Source organism: Triturus cristatus, chromosome 9, assembly GCF_964204655.1.
Source record: "Triturus cristatus chromosome 9, aTriCri1.1, whole genome shotgun sequence".
In the NCBI taxonomy this organism is placed as follows: Eukaryota; Metazoa; Chordata; class Amphibia; order Caudata; family Salamandridae; genus Triturus; species Triturus cristatus.
In genome coordinates this window covers 1147055532-1147068166 of record NC_140592.1, presented here as the reverse complement: position 1 = coordinate 1147068166, position 12635 = coordinate 1147055532, and positions in this window count along the sequence as shown.

The following is a 12635-nucleotide window of genomic DNA, read 5'->3' as shown; positions in this document are numbered from 1 at the left end:
CGACCTAAAAAGGGACCTTTGTACTAAATTAATTACTTGTGCATTTGTCAAATAGTAAAAAATTTAATGACCCTTATTTGTCATGGAATTCACAATGTAAAACCTGTTCCTATTGGATTTGAAAGAAGGTTTGTAATCTAAACCCACTACTGTTGCTTTTGTCAGATGGTTCACAATGTTAAATCCTTACCTATTGCTTTTGCCAGAGGGTTCACAATAAAAATCGTCTTCCTATTTCGTTTGACGATGCAAACGCCCTGTTTTGCAATAGTGTTCACAATGTAAGATCCCTCAGTACTGCGTTTGTCAGAGCTCACAATGTAATACCTCTTCTTATTGTATTTGTCAGCGGGATCACAATGTAAAACCCCTTCCTTGTACATTTGTCTGAGAGTTCACATTGAAAAGCCACTTTCTGTGGTTTTTTGGCAAGCAGTACAATGTAAAACACTCTCCTATAATATTTGTAAGAGAGCTCACAATGTGAAACCCATTCCTACTGTATTGGTCACGGAGGTTCAGCATGCATAGTTCCTTTCCACTATATTTGATCTTTGGTCAGTACTAGAAAATACTAGCCTACAGGCTTTAACACAGTACAAAAACAAGCCACCCATAAATGCCTACTGGCTTTAACATGCTTTCCACAATAAATAATTCAGGCCTACTGCCTTTCATAATAAACAGATGAGACCTGTGGTATTTGGCCCACTTTTCTCAATGAAACAATCACACCTACAGCCTTAATCATTGGCTTTTTATCACAACCTGCTCATGCCAACTGTATTAAACATAATCTCTGTAACCCAATGACTCTTTTTCAGTAGAATCACCAAATTCTGATCAATCAAATCCAGTAGAGAAGAAGATAGGCATGTGGGCGGAGCCTAGGTCCTTCTCTCAGTAATGCTTCTTAAAGCTCTTTTTATGTTGATCACATAAGGTCTGACGACAGATGCACTGTCTGGCTAGCCCTAAATAGTGACAGCAGGTTGGTCATGCCAAGACTCCAGAACTTATATTAGTTTCCACTGACTAGCTAGGGTCAAGACCTGCTCTGAACTTTTACCTAAATGTTTACAGAAACTTCAATAACCAAACGAACAAGAGGTTTGGTGAGCTCAGAGTTTCTAAAGGAGATTGGGCATGATTTAGATCTTGGCGGACGGGTTACCGCGTCACAGTTGTGGTGGAGTAACCCGTTGGCCAAGTTCTAAATCAGGCCCATAGTTTGGATTTGAACTGAATACGTTCCTCACACTCAATCGCTCTGGGCCTCATTTACAATATTTTGAATCACGGCAGCGCAGCAAGCTTTCCTGCTGCGCTGCCGTGCGTCAAAATAAAAGGGCAGGAGTGCACCATGTCTACAAGATATGGTGCATTCCTGTCCTTCTCCCCTGCGCAAGTGCACAAACAGCAGCTGTGCGCCAGCGCAGACACCCTTGCATCATTTTGCACGGGTGCCTGCCCCGAGCATTTTCCTCTTTTGATGCATGCTGCAGAATGCAGCACGCATAGAAAGAGGAAAAAATGACAAGAAATGAAAGTATTCCTCCTCGTTGCCCCTCCTTACACCTCCCCTTGTGAGGCTTAGGATTCTGACGCATTCCAAGGTTTACCACATTTTGTAAATTTGGGGATGTGTCAAGTTCCATGGATGTTGCGTGGGAACACCCACAGCAACACCCATGGAACTACCATTTCATGCAGAATTATGTGTGAAAGGAAAACTTATTTACAAGGCCATGAAAAGTCACACAGGAGACTTGTAAATATGAGGAAGCCGGTTGTGCTGCTGGTGCATCAATTAAAGTGACGCACTGGTGGCGCAAAAGGCTTGTAAATAAGCCCCTCGATACCAAGCTACCTTCAGGAATGGTAGCTCTTCTGTCCATTTGTAATGTTGTTCACAATTTCTGCTCAATCAAATCCATTAAAGAGAAAGAACACCATGTCGTTGGAGCCAAAGCTGCTCTGAGTAATGCTTCTTGAAACTCTTCTTCTATTGATGAAGGAAGGTGTGATGACAGCTGCACTGTCAAGCCATCCCTAAGTAGTGACAGCAGGTGTTTCATACTGAGATTCCATGATGGACTTTTTAGAACCTATTTTGGTGTGCAGTGACAAGCTATAATCAAGAAGGGCTCTCAAGTTTTACCTCAATGTTTATTTACAGAAAGGCAAAGTCAGGTAAAACTGCTACAAACTTCAATACTCAAATGAACAAGAAGTTTGGTGGGCATGGAGGTAGTTTGGATTTGAACTGAATATGTTCCTCGCACAAATAACTCATTTGTGTCCTCCTAGGGTGGCCAAGCACTCCATAGCAAACTGACTTCGAGAATGCTGTTAACTTGTAAAATTTCCTTTTTATTGAATTAGACTTGTGTTATTATTACAGTTTTCTGTAACTACTACACCATACAATTACATATTTCTATAACACACATGATTTACTTCCTTTTTAGGTCAAGCATTTTAGGTCGAGACCTCTTGTATATACTGATATGTGTATGTACTTTGTGGGGTCTGGAGTTCAGCCCTAGGACTTGTCTGCTTCAGCGTAGGGACTTTTTTTTCTGTTCAACTGCCTCTATTTAACTGTCTTGATAGAAAACGAACAGTAGAGGTCAGTTAAATAACAGAATTGCTTTCTAGTTGTTCAACTGCCTCTATTTAACTGCCTTGATAGAAAACGACCAGTAGGGGTTAGTAAGATACCAGAATTGCTTTCTGCTGAGGAACTTTCTTTTTTTCTTTCTGGCAAGTGCCTCTATTTAACTTTTTTGCTAGAAAATGAAAAGCAGAGGTCAGTAAAATACCAGAATCACTTTAGCATTCTCTAGATTCCAATCCATAGACACTGTCTTCCACAAGAGCACCCATAGAAAATAATATTTTTCTCAAATCTCATATTTTCAGTGATATGACCATTTTATATTAAAAACAGAGCTTTGGACTATACCATTTCTCTCTGAAAGGCAATATTTTCCTCCATGTGTTCCCATACCTGGTGTGTCACGCAGTTTGGTGCTTACTTTCCCTCCATGTTCAAGAACAGTAGATGTTTCAGCACCCAGCCTAATGTGCTGCATAGGGATGTACGTCGTTACAACGCACACTTTTACAACGCATGCACTTACAACGCATTTTTTACAACGCAACATCCACTACAACGCATGCCATTACATCGCAGGACACTACAACGCATTTTTAAAAACTACCTTTACAACGCATTCCATTACATCGCATACTACCTTTACAACGCATACCATTACAACGCATAATATTACATTGCATTTAAGGTAAGTATTGGATAGTATAGGGGTAAAAATTACTAATCTTACTCCAGGGGGTGCAACAGTAGGGTAATTTTTGGATAGTATAGGGGTAAAAATTACTATTCTTACTCCAGGAGGTGCAACAGTAGGGTAAGTGTTGGATAGTATAGGGGTAAAAATTACTATTCTAACTCCAGGGGGTGCAACAGTAGGGTAAGTGTTGGATAGTATAGGGGTAAAAATTACTATTCTTACTCCAGGGGGTGCAACAGTAGGGTAAGTGTTGGATAGTATAGGGGTAAAAATTACTATTCTTACTCCAGGGGGTGCAACAGTAGGGTAAGTGTTGGATAGTATAGGGGTAAAAATTACTATTCTAACTCCAGGGGGTGCAACAGTAGGGTAATTGTTGGATAGTATAGGGGTAAAAATTACTATTCTTACTCCAGGGGGTGCAACAGTAGGGTAAGTGTTGGATAGTATAGGGGTAAAAATTACTATTCTAACTCCAGGGGGTGCAACAGTAGGGTAAGTGTTGGATAGTATAGGGGTAAAAATTACTATTCTAACTCCAGGGGGTGCAACAGTAGGGTAAGTGTTGGATAGTGTAGGGGTTTTAATATAATATTATGCGTTGTAATGGTATGCGTTGTAAAGGTAGTATGCGATGTAATGGAATGCGTTGTAAAGGTAGTTTTTAAAAATGCGTTGTAGTGTCCTGCGATGTAATGGCATGCGTTGTAGTGGATGTTGCGTTGTAAAAAATGCGTTGTAAGTGTAGTGCGTTGTAAAAGTTGCGTTGTAAAGGTTGTTCCCCGCTGCATAGCTAACTGCATATAAGGTCCCAAAGGCGAGACTGATTGCATTGCAAATGCTTGTTCTGAAAAGGGTGAATATAGGGCCTGATTTATAATTTGGTGGATGGATATTTAAGTGTCATAGGATAAGTTGCACTTGAACTCAGGTGGACGGGATATCCCTCACGTTTGTGATGAAGTAACTCGGAAGAATTCAGTCAGTTTCTGTTAAATTAAACACAGCTTTGAAACTAATGTTCTCTACTGTTTGTACAGACACCTCATTACTAATATGTTTTTTTTGTCTCCATTTATCATTTTCCTTGTAGGGTCCTTTTCACTCACCAACCTATAATTTGAAATGATAGTCTTGTGAACCTTAATTGTCTGGCATAAAAAATATGCATTGGCAGGCTCAAGTTTTTTTCAATACTTTTTATCTAATTTCATTTGCTTAGCATCTGCAGGGAAACGCGTTATTGAATAATTGTATATGCACTGACGTTTTGGTATGTAATACTATAAAGCGCAATTGATCAGATAACATTTTTTTTTATTTCAGAGTAAAAGATTTTGTGTGAATATTTCAGTTTACTTTGTTGCGATGCATGCAACCAAAACAATCTATAAATGACTTTTCTGGGTACAACTAGAAGCTATTTCATTTGTTTCCTAAGCAATCAGCATCAGCATGTCGGTCTGGGAAACACCAGGTGTGGCCCAGAAACAGTAACTTGTGGCACTCACCAAACACAAGTCTGGTTTGGTCTTAAAGCAATCTGACGCGTGGAGTCGAATGTCCTACGAGTCTCTGCCAAAAACGAAGAAGGTGCCAAGGATTGCGAATGTCCTTAAGTCCTGCAAAGGAAGCCGGTCTTGCACCCAACTGTGGCCCATGCAGGTAAGAGTGGTGGGGCGGTGGGGCCCGGTGGGGGAGGATTTCGACGGACGATGATGACGTAAAATGCATTATTTATTAAATTTTCTCTTGGCATCATCTGTCGAAATCCCCCCCCCCCCCCCCCCCCATTGGGCCCCACCGCTCTTACCTGCCCGGGCAGCGGCTGATTCCCTTAAATGCATACTTGCTGTTAGAACTTTTGGTTCATGTTTTCTGATTCTGTTTCCTGATTCTTTCTGTAACTTTTCCAAAAGATTTGAGATACAGTGGACAAGAAACACTTGTTTTTTGTCAGTTTTCAGGGAAAACTTGGACTCTGGCAGATTACTCCAGTCAACTCTTCCCTGAGGTACTTGCCAGCTGATATTATCCAGGGACCTCTGAAGTAAAGTATTTGTCTTCTAATTCCTATGTTCAGAGCCCTTTTGTATAGGATTCCAAAGTTGCAGACAGGAGTTTTAAATTGGTATCTCTCAGAACATTGCTAACAATGTCAAGTTTATCATTAACACTTACAGAAGAGAAGGACTTCAGACCCTAAGCAGTGTTGGAGTACCTTCTCTACAAAACTCACAGTCCGTCCACTCGATTTAGGGCTGGGAAGACCTTATGTGTGTTGAAGATGGAGCCTACCGCTGCTCAGCCACTGGCATACTCCTCTGACAGCCCGATGGAGTACAGGCTTTTGAAAATTCGCCATCCGAACATCAGCCCAATTTACAATGGGTGGCTGATGGCTTTTTTTAGTTTTTTACTGTCTGTCACCACCAGGTATAACATGACAATGAGAGACAGTAAAAATAAACAAGCATTTGCAAAGCAATCAGTCTGGCATTTTTTTATGTTAGAGATATTGGCGTGGTAAATATATTGTTTTTTACTAGAAGAGTCTAGAGGACTAAGATTTAGGAATCACCACTGGGAAGAGAGACACAGCCCTAACTAGAGGATTCAGAATGAGGAATTACAACTTTGACCACAGTACCATCTAGCACCACTGCCTAGAGGACTCAGAATGAGAAATTACCACTGGGACCAGAGAAGTAGCTTAGCAGCATTCCCTAGAGGACTCAGAATGAGGAGTTACCACTGTGACCAGAGACACAGCTGCAGCACTGCTTAGAAGATTTAGAATGAGGAATTACCAACAGGACCAGAGTAGCAGGTAGCAGCACTGTCTAGAGGACTTAGAATGAGGAATTACCACTGGGACCAGAGAAGCCGATGCAGCACTGTGTAGAGGATTAAGAATGAGGAATTACCACTGGGGCCAGAGAAGTGACTATCAGCACTGGCTAGAGGACTAACAATGAGGAATTACCACTGGGAACAGAGACGCAGCTGGAGCACTGCCTAGAGGACTAAGAAAGGGGAATTACCACTGGGAACAGAGACGGGGCTGCCACATTTGTGACCAACTAAAGAACAAGATTTACAGCACTGTTTACAGAAACGGCCAATGGAGCTTCAGAATTAATGTTAAAGCGAAATATAGGGTGAAAGGGAGCTAGCAAGTAAAGTCAAATTTCAAACTTTATGACTGCTCAACATAAAATTCAGTAAGCCAGACTCTGTAGATCCTAAGTGAAAGCTAAGGTGCAAAGGAGAGAGTGCACCGTTGGTGGGAGAGGAAAGCAGTAAAACTGGTCAGCTGCTCGTGTTTGCAACATTTTTACAACACGCGGCAGGGAATCTGAAAAAATAGTGCACGAAACGAACTGAAATGGACAAAAGCTAAATGAGCCCTGTAAGTCGCTATAGGAGGGAATGACAAACCAAAAGTAGGAAAAAATGGGCACGATTTACTATTGAAAGTAAGTAATTTAGAAAGGCACCCCGAAGGGGAAAAGTCGGAGCAGGCATGCGTGGTAAAACAATGCATGGTTGTTGTTCAGACTGCGTTTTTTAGGCATGCGGGGTTAGGGATTTAGTTGTTCCGTCATTCAATCCGGAGGGCGAACAGTCAGAACATCGCGGCCTGAACCACTAGTGTTCCGACTCCCCAAGCCTTTACCACGCGTATGCTTTAACCACGCATGTGTGTTGTTAAGGCATTGTGCGGAAGGGCTTGTGGACAGACAGAAGCAATAAGAGATCTGTACTGAGGTCAGTGGGCCTGGGCCAGGGTACTTTTGTGGGATCGGGGTTGGTTTTTGTGGGCTGGGGGTGAGTCAAGGTTGTTTTGTGTGCTGGGGGTGGGTCAGGAATGTTTTGTGGTCTGGGGTGTGTCTGGAATGTATTGTGGGCTGGGTGGGTCGGGGGCAGTCTAGCTTTAAACGGGCGGAAGCAGGGAGAGATCCGCAGTGAGGTAAGTGGGGCTGGGTGGTGAGTTAGGGTACTTTTGTGGGCTGGGGGGTCAGGGTTATTTTTTGAGCTGGGGGTGGATCGGGGTTGTTTTAAGTGGGGTTAAGGGGTGGGTCGGGGTTGTTTTGTGGGTTGTGGGTTGTTTTGTGGGCTGGGGGTGTGTTGAGAATGTTTTCTGGGCTTGGGGTGAGTCGGGGTAGTTTTGTGGGCTGGGTGTTGTTTGGGGCAGTTTGGTGGTCTGGGGGTTGGTCGGGGGTAGTTTTCTGGGCTGGGGTAGTTTTCTGGGCTGAGGCGTGGGTCAGGGTAGTTTTCTGTGCTGAGGGGTTCTGTGCTAGTCTTCAGGGCTGGGTGTTGGAGGTAGATTTGAGGGCTAGGGGGATTCGGGCTAGTTTTCAGGTTGGGGAGTGGGACTATTTTTTAGGGCTGGGTGGGTAAGGGAAGTTTTTAGGGCTGAGGGGGGTTGGAGTAGTTTTTAGGGCTGGGGTAGTGTTCGGGTAGTTTTTTAAATTAGGGGTTAGGGTATTAGGCCGCAGGGGAGGGAATGGGTAGTCGGGGTAGTTTTTAGGGCTCAGTGGAAGGCGAGGCAGTTTTTAGGGCTGGGTCAGGGCTTGCTAGAGTCAAGTTAAAGGACAGGGTTTTAGGCATTAGGGCAGGTGAAGGGTGCAGCGTGAGGGTTGGCTGGGGCAGGGGTATTTACGTGATAAAGGCATTCGTGGTAAAGCAATGCGTGGTTAAGACGCAGTCGTTGTTCAGACCGCGTTGTTTAGGCATGCGGGGTTAGGGATTTAGTAGTATAACCCACCTGGAACAACCAATGGCAAGCGATGGGCCTACTTGAAGCCCATGTACTGAATACCACATGCCTCGCAGAGCAGCGCATGTGCGCTGCTAAGCTTGACCAAAGCAACTGGAATTTTCTCCAATTCGTTTTTGTGGGTCCAACACCCCACATGGCATCATGTGTACTCAAGAAGAATCATTTGTAACTGGTAAAATGGGTTTCATCTGTTGTCATTTTAGTGAGTTTCTGGTCATTACTTATCTAAAAATCCCATCCAATTGTGCTGTAGAAAATGCAGGCTTGATGGGTAACATTATAGAAATTATGCATTTTTAGTGTCATTTCTGAAATTTTGCAGATGTAAAAAGTGTTACATTTGTGTTTTTGGTGAGTGTACAATAGATAGATAGTGAAGGAAGGTCAGTTCATAATCTGTTTTATGGAAAGCATGCATTGAAGCACGACAGATTTTTACAAAAGTTGTCTGTATTGAAATTAGGAGTTTCTGCTTCCTGGCAAACACAAGAAAAGTTTTTTTTTTTTATTTGACCTGGAAGCAGATATAATTTGTTAATAAACATTTCATATTAGGCTATGTAGCAGGTGTAATACATAGATGTAAATCGAGAAGATCGAACGTTTCCACTGGATTGATGCGGAAATCAAGGGCCAAATTATGCGGCTAATTAGACTAAATTGTGTGGCACAAAAAGGCAAATTATGCAGCAAGATGCAGCACATTCGATGGCAGCATTATTTAGCTATGTTGTCATTTAACACACATTAATAATGTATGGGTAATTGATTCACAATACTGATGTCAGTCTAACACTGGACTACAGAAATTAGCTACTGAAAGCTGAGCAGTTAACCTTTGCAAGGGGTCTGCCATTGTGCAGCATTACCTTTCACGGTTTCTTTTGTAACTTTTGATCCATTTAAGCAAAAGTTATTTTTGTTGAAATCTGAAAATTATGTAGCAGGTGGTGGATTATCTGGCAACTGTGGCAACTGCATAATTATAATGAAAGCGCAGCAGCTGCAGAATCGGTGGCTCAGGGTATACTTTTGGGATATAAACAGGAATGCACTTGATACTTTTAAACATGCATGAAGGGAAGAGATGGCTCTGTCCTTGCTAGAAAATAGTCTCCCATAAACACGAAGAGAAGCCAAAATACATGTTTTTGCAGCAATGGTATATACACAAGTGGCGGCTAGCAAAAAAACAGAAGTTTAAAAGACCTAGAAGTTACAGGAGTTGGGCTTAATCTGGGTACAATCAGGAGCTAAATGGGGTTTCCAGCTGCCACTGTTGGGAGAATGGCTTTTATTTCTGACATCTATTTTTAACAGGCAGAACAGTGAGACTCGTCCTAATTTTAAAGTTTTTGAATTCCGTTTGACAGAAGCATAGGGGCATATCAGCAAGCAGGCGTTAAAAAATTATCGCCACTTTTGCATCTGTTTTCGGACGAAAAGCGGCAATAATTTTATCGCCTTATGTGCAAGGTCACGCTATCGCGTGAAACCTTGCCTTATCTCCATTTCCCTTAACACCCATCTTTGCCTCTCTAATGAGATGCAAAGTGGGCGTTCCTCCCCAGGATAACAGGAGAAATGTCGCTAAGCGACATTTCTCCTATTATCAAGCCTCACGCAAAGCAGCATAGCGACAGAAAAAGTAGCGATAACCTCTGTTATCGCTACTTTCCTTACGCCTGCTTTGAAACTGACTTAGCCATGAGATCCTATGGAAGGTGGATATCATGGCTAAGTATGTGAGGCCCTATCAGCAAGCTATCCCCAAACTTCGTGGGATTATCGCTGGGTTTCCAGCGTTAATCACACGTTTGGCAGTTAGCGCTAGGATTTATGTCGCTTTTGAGATAAGCGTTGCTAATAGCACGCAATCTCAGCGATAAAAATCCACGCTAGCCTGCGATAATTATCCTAGCGCTAAGTGCGCTTAGTGATAATTATCGCCGGTTGTTGCTGAAATGCCCCTCAGTGCTTTGTGCAAAGCAGTGCTTGAAATGTAAAAACAGAAGTGCAGGTACTCACTACCCTAGACTACATGTTTCCTACTGGGAAGTGCTGGTACTCTTCCATTAAATATATCTGAACGTACTAACCTTTGTTCTATCGTGATGATCTACTGCAGACTCATAAAGGTCATATATATAAAAGTGCCATCTCCCTTACATTCAAATTCTGAATCCATCCACACAGGCTTTGAGCCTCAACCCCTGGTATGGGTACAGCTGTATAACCCACATACGTTTGGACAAATACCAGTCTGTGCAGGTGCTGAAGTCACATATGAGTTAGCTGCCAAAACGAAGAACCCCATTGCATCCCCCATCGCAAATCGAGCAGAGAAGAAAGGCAGGCTTTGTGTTCTGTTTGCAGCTCCTCGTCTCTGTGTGGGAGAGTGCAGAGTGTGCCTGCTGTGACACACCAACAATCGAGAAAAGTTCTCTGAATAGAAGCACTGCGATCCTGGAACTTTCAGACTGAAATATTACATGGCAGTACATCCTGTCCCTGAGTTTCATGTCAAAAGTAAATAAATTGGGTGGGGCCCAGTGTCGGATTGGGATGAAAAATTGGACCGGGCACCCAAAAACAACTGGCCCACAATTGCAGTTTGCAACCATTCATGTCGAAAAAGGCATCCGTTTCGAGTCAGATTTGTTTTTAAATTGCAAAGTTATTTAAAACAATTGTGATTTTCTTTCATTCCATTGCACAGTATTTGAATGAAACTCCTAATCTCAATCCGAGAAAACTGGCAGCAGGCACCTGAGGCTTGTCTGTCTGGCCATTGTGACCTGCTGTTGGGGACACAAGCTTCCTCCTTGCGCCGATGACTTGTTAATTGCACTGCTCAAAATACACACCTCTCTCAAAGGTTCGCTGACACCTTCTGGGGCCCGGGATGGAGGAAGGTGCATCACATGATGTGGGCCCTCCTGACGCCCTATTGCCATTCTGCAAATAGCAATTAATGGGCCTAATATATGGCTTGCTCAGATTACCTCTCACCTGACGCTGGAAAAAGCTTGGGAAAATCAGCCCAGGGATATGGAGTTGCTTGATCCACAGACTAAAACAAAAATCGGCCCACAAGATGGCCTCTGCCACGGGCCCCTCGGGCACTGGACGAATGCCCGCCCTGCCAATCGACCCTGGTGGGGCCTGTTCACCTCCGCTAAACAAATTGAAAACAAAGTATATTTCACACATTTAAAAAGTGAAAGGAGTACTCATGACAACACCTTCGTGGGTGCAGCCAGCACAGTGGAGCACACACAGTGGCGTAACGAAACTTGAGGGGCCTCCTTGCAAAGTACATGGAGGTGGGTCTCCAATCTCCAGACCCATTCACGAGCTTTTAGGCAAGTAACCTATTGCCTGTGCACAGTTTTTGAGGGCGCCCCCCCGGCAGCTTGGGGACTCCTGAAGAGCCGGGCTCATTAAGCCTGGCGGCGCAGGGTACGCCTGAAATCTTCTGAGTTCGCCTTCCAAATTACAGAGACACGGAACACTCTGTCTGGCATAGGAACTTCAATTTATTAGCTGCAGCTAGGTACAGTTGTCCTAGAAGTACATCAGTGGTAGGTTCTCAGAAGACTGCCACTTCAATCCGTGGCTCACAGTCTTTTGTAGCGCTTGAATCCCCTAAAGCAACAACCCCCACAATGTGCAATAAAAATACAAATCATCCACAAGAAAACATTCTTTGTACAAGATACAGGATAATGGGTAATAGAAATTCCTTCCGTAAGGTCGTGTTTTCTACCCGACCCTATAGGTCAGGTGGCATAGCCATTCCTTGGTTAAATTAATTTACGACAGGACTTGTTTGCGTGTTGAAGATGGTGATTCGTAAAACAACTGGAGAGGCCGAGAACGGTCACCAAGGGTCAATAGATGGTTATCTGGGGAATTAGTTGCTTCGAGCCGGGTCTCAGAATGGACTTAGCTCAGGGAAACAGGAAAGGTCGTGTAATATGTGCAACAGTATAGAACGTGAAAGAAACGCTATGAAGGTTGAAGGGGCCTGAGTGAGGGCAACAGCATAATGGTGTTACAGAAAAGATGGGGCCGTATTTGAGTTTCCTCAGACCGTCCTTTTGCCATTACTCAGGCAAAGAAGCCAGAGGCTGTTGTTAATCTGAATCGACTTCAATAGCCATGAAATCTACAAGCTGTTGTTGCAGCATTACCTTTGTGTCCGCTGCTTTCTGTGCCACCGGATTTGGAACACACAGGGTGGCGCAGAGCCCGCATATAGCTGGACCACATTGTAGGCAAAGGCAACCTGAGAAGAGAATAGCCAAAGTCGCTCCGACAAAGGTAAGAATCTTCCATCCCCATGTAGACAGTAGTCCCCCAAACCATCCCATCAGAGACCAATTCCCTTCATCCTGGTGAACGGACTCAGCGATCTTATGTAGCTTAGAGATGGCTTGGTATACTGTAGGGGCGTTGCTTGGAATAAAAATGCAACAGCTAGATCCGATCAATCTGCATACGCCCCCACGGTCAGCAAGGATGATATC